At 39.5% G+C, this 5,000-nt stretch overlaps 1 protein-coding gene across 1 annotated transcript in view; it reads left to right on the forward strand.

Moving 5' to 3' along the window:
- LOC143038656 (fat-like cadherin-related tumor suppressor homolog) overlaps positions 1–5,000 on the forward strand; it is a gene marked incomplete at its 3' end in the record, with an annotated part of 278,347 nt that overhangs the window by 119,938 nt on the left and 153,409 nt on the right.

Genomic DNA, 5,000 nt, shown 5'->3' on the forward strand with positions numbered 1-5,000 from the left:
GCGTTGGTGTCCAGGAGACCTGGAGTCCAAGCGGTCTCGCCTCAATGAATCTGAATGCGTTTCTCTGTGAATGGATTGTATAGTATCTGTATAGGTTGTTGTAGATATTGAAATAGTATGCTACGAGAGCATTTTTTTACCTTCACTTAGTTGTGCTTAGGTGATGTAATGAGATAGATGAGTAGGGTTTAAGGGTTTTTGCATGGAATTATGTTCCTATTATTTTGTTGTGATGTTCTAGGTCAATGATTTTGATGCCTGCATAAACACCTTCTATTGAGATGATTCCAAGTAATTTTGCTATTATTGTCATTAATTTCTGCAGTTAGTAGGGTGTCTTTATTTCTTTTCCTGGTAGCTGGGCACCATCTTGTAGTAACTTAGTCAAGTGTGGTCTTAAAAAACTGTTTGTAGATTGGAATTAGGGTCTGCTTCTACTGATTAGAGCGCGTGCTTGCTATTGATATGGTTATCTTTTTGTTTTTTGTTTTTGTACAATCAAGTCTTTGATGTATGACATGAACTCAGGAATCAGAAGGAAAGCCCAAGATTTAAGGATTCTTTTCCAATGAGAAGGTTTGGTCATACGAATTTCCTTCCAATATTTCTTTCATTCATGGTTGTTTGCAGTGTGTAAAGATACCAATGATTTTTTTATCGAAAGGTTTCATACCGTTTTTCCCTACGTCTGAGTACGTTTGTGGTGTATATGTACATACCTGCATATATATATATATATATGTATATATATGTATATATATATATATATATATATACTATAATAAAATAGTAGCCCCTGTCTGTCTGTTTGTTTGTTTGTTCACGAACTCCTCCTAGGGTTTTGGAGATAGACTCTCATAACCATATATATTCTGATATACTATCCCTCCAGGTATTTGGATAACTATATTTCATTTCATAAAAAAAATTGGTTAGGGTTAAGGGTTAAATTTAGGTGGGGTATGGTTAGGTGAGTGATTATTCACGAACTACTCCTAGGTTTTTGCAGATAGACCCCTATAACTATATATATATTCTGAAACCTTATAACCCAAGGTACTTGGATAGTTATCTTTCATTTGCCTATCTGTCTGTTTGTTTGTTTGTTTGTTTGTTTGTTCACGAACACCTAGGGTTTTGGTGATAGACCCCCCATAACCATATATATTCTGATACCCTATCACTCCAGGTACTTCGGTAGCTATATTTCATTTCCAAAAAGAAATTGTTTTAGTTAGGGTTAAGGGTTAAAGTTAGGTGGGGTATGGTTACTCCCTCTGTTCCTCTCCTAATCTTCTGGATGAAGACCCTCCCATAAGCCTTCCCAATTACACTTAACAAGCTAATCCTTCTGAAACTACTACACTCACAATTGTTCCCTTTTCCCATGTAAAGTGGAACTATACAGGCACTCCTCCAGTCCTCCGGTACTCTACCCTCTCTAAAACAAACATTAAATAACCTCACCAGCCAGTCCACAATAACTGTACCTCCTTTTTTTCAGACATTCTGCATGGTATCTTCCCAATCCATGTGCCTTACCTACTTTCATCATCTTAACAGCTGCTTTCACTTCATCTTTCCTTGTTTTTCCTCCATTTTCCTCACTCATCAAGTTCATTTTCTTAGCGCTTCCCACTGCAACTACCTTTCCCTCCCTATCCTCCTTCACATTTAGCAACTCCCTAAAATACTCTGCCCACCTTCCTCTCACTGCCTTCTCTTCCATTATCATCTCTCCATCTGCACTTTTCACCTTTTTTTCTCTACTAGATTCGCTTCCTCTTCTTCTTTTAATTACTTTCCAAAACCTTTTTTCTTACTTTCAAAATTTTCTGTCATACTCCTACCCAATTTCACATCTGCTCTCCTCTTTGCCTCCTTTATGTTATGATTTACTTCTCTTCTTCTTTACTTTGTACCTTTCATACGATTCCCTAGTCCTGATTTGTAACCAATATATGAAAACCTGCTTCTTCTCCTCTAAAACCTTCTTTGCTTTCTCATCCCACCACTCACTACCCTTCCTTCTATTTCCTCCCATCCTCCTTGTTCTACACACCATCTTTGCACACCTTATGACTCCCTCCTTGAACCATCCCCATTCCTCCTCCACTCCTAGTTCTACTCTATCCTTCACTCCTTCCCACTCCTCTCTCAGCTTCTTCTTATCCTCCTTCTACTTTTCTTTCTCATTTAAGCAGTTCACTCTAAGTACCTCCCTACCTTCTGCCCTTTTCTTCATTCTCCACCTATTCTCCACTCTCAACTTACCTTCCACCGGAAAATTATCATATATTCCCCCACTCTCTCCCCTTAAAACATGTACATCCTTAACTCTTCCTACTATACTCCTGGTTACGCATTATAGTCCATTAATGCTCTAGCTGCCATCCTTCTATCCGCCACCCTTTCCCATGTGTACTAATGCTTGAATTTCTTCCTAAACACTGTATTTGCCATCATCAACTCTCTTTCGAGACACATCTTTACCATCAACTCTCCATTAAAATATTTTCCTGGGACTCAATACTTCCCAATCACTCCGTCTATTTCTTCATTTCGTACCCTAACATTAAGGTCTCCCAATACAACTACATTGACATTTCTCCCTAATCTCTCTATGCACTCATTTAAATACATCCAGAAAGCCTCCCTTTCCTCTACGCTCTTCTCACTACCAGTCCCATACACACTTACAAAAACCCACATCCCCCCTCACAGCTTCACCTTCATCCACATTAACCTTGAAGAAACCTCCTTCCACTCCACTACCCGCTTACTTATCTCTTCACTTACTAGTATAGCCAGTTTAGCCACCCCTTCTCTCCCTCGTCCCCTCTTCACTCCTGAGAACCTCCCAACTATACTCCCAAACTCACACTTGCCCCTCCCTTTCAACTTAGTTTCACTCAATGCCAACACACCCTTCTTTCTTTTCACAAGCATACTGCCTATCTCTTCCCTTTTACTCTCATCTGTACCACACCCACGCACATTAAAAGATATAAACCTCAGGGTACTGGTTGGGAAACTTCTAGACCCTCTTGTGCCTTTACATTTTTGGGGGAATGTCCCCTGTGGAGCTACAAGTAGCAGGATTCCTAATCCTAAAACCCGTCCCGTTTTATGTCGTCTCGTACGACTCAAGTGGGAAAACGTGGTGGCAGCATTCTTTTCCCCCACCACAGGGTAGGCGAAAGAAGGAAATGAATATTCAGAGAAATGGTTCAGGGCAGTAACAAGGGGTTCGGGGACAGCATAAGGGAGGGACACTTGCAGTAAATAAAAGTGCCATCATTTCTCTATGAACAGAGACTTCCTCTAACACAGACAAAATGATGTGTGACTCTGGTCCGTAGGGGCGCCCCATATAGGCCATAAAGTATCAAATGATCAAATGCATGTTACTTTGCCACAATAACATGCAGCCAATATCCGAAACGGGGATATATATATATATATATATATATATATATATATATATATGCATATATATATATATATACATGTGTGTATATATATATATACATATATATATATATATATATATATATATATGTGTGTGTGTATGTGTGTGTGTGTGTGTGTGTGTGTGTGTGTGTGTGTGTGTGTGTGTGTGTGTGTGTGTGTGTGTGTGTGTGTGTGTGTGTGTGTGTGTGTGTGCGTGTGTGTGTGTGTGTGTGTGTGTGTGTGTGTGTGTGTGTGTGTGCGTGTGTGTGTGTGTGTGTGTGTGTGTGTGTGTGTGTGTGTATCTGTGTGTGTGTGAGTGCGTGTGCGTGTATGTGTGTGTGTGTGTGTGTGTGTGTGTGTGTGTGTGTGTGTGTGTGTGTGTGTGTGTGTGTGTGTGTGTGTGTGTGTGTGTGTGTGTGTGTGTGTGTGTGTGTACATAAGTGTTTATATATGCATAGGTATGTGCATATGTATTTGTATTACATAGAATTGAAACTGTGTGTAGGGTTGCCTATATATGTCGCCAACATATATATTATATATTTATTTTTATAAAGGTTTTAACTTACATTTGATCCATATCTCAAATCAACCTGTCGATTGTCTAGTTAAGTTGAACTGATATGAGGGTGTAGGTGACGGAAGGATTGTGTCATTAGAAGAGATATTCTTCTTAGGTATTGGCGCAATTGCTTAGTTCCAGTGCCACTGCCACAAGCAAATAGAAGATGGAATGTTCGGGCCGACTGGGAGCGGGAGGGAGACCAATTGGCCGAGATCAGGGTCTCTATACTCCTCATTGCCCTGGACAAAGGCCCGATTGCATAGTGATTGAACTGGGTCGTTTTAGTTATCAGTGACCAGATGTATGTGTTGCACATTTGTACAATAATTGAAAGAGCAACATTCACATTTTAAGTAATTTGTTTATACTTGCGTTATACTGAACAAAATTTTGCTTCTTCAGTGGATCCATAAAAATTAATATAATGATAATGTAAGAGTTGTTACTTCGAGTTTCAGACAATATAATCTCGCAGGCCTACATCAGCTGGTAATAGCCCTTGGGGCCCTCCTCATCGATCTCTGTGGGAAGAAACGCTGAACTGTTGTATTTGTTTGCTTGTGATTGGTACTGGTTCTTTATCGTTGGCTTCCAATATTATGGTGAGAGAAGTAGTTACGAGGAAAGGTGGAATGAATACAGTTGAAGATGATATAAAGAGGTTTGGCCCCGGTCCAGAAGTCAAGTGGCGACTTTGAGTACACCTTTTTAAAGGATATAATGTTGTTGACGGGTTTTGAAAACGCTGGCAGGGAAATGACTCTTTGTCGTCCATCTTGCAGGATTACTAGTTGCAGATGTCCATCGTTCCTCTGGCATCCTGAATAAAGAACACCCAAAACAAAAGGTGGTACGAAAAAATTAATCATGAATTACATTTTTGAAATGACAATGAAATGCATTGTAATAAGGAAATATTTTTCCCTTTCAAAAGAAGAAGATGAAGAAGAAAATAAGGAATTATTTTTTCATCCATTGCGGT

This window comes from Oratosquilla oratoria, chromosome 2 (assembly GCF_046742065.1).
Source record: "Oratosquilla oratoria isolate Oo_2021 chromosome 2, ASM4674206v1, whole genome shotgun sequence".
Taxonomy (NCBI): domain Eukaryota; kingdom Metazoa; phylum Arthropoda; class Malacostraca; order Stomatopoda; family Squillidae; genus Oratosquilla; species Oratosquilla oratoria.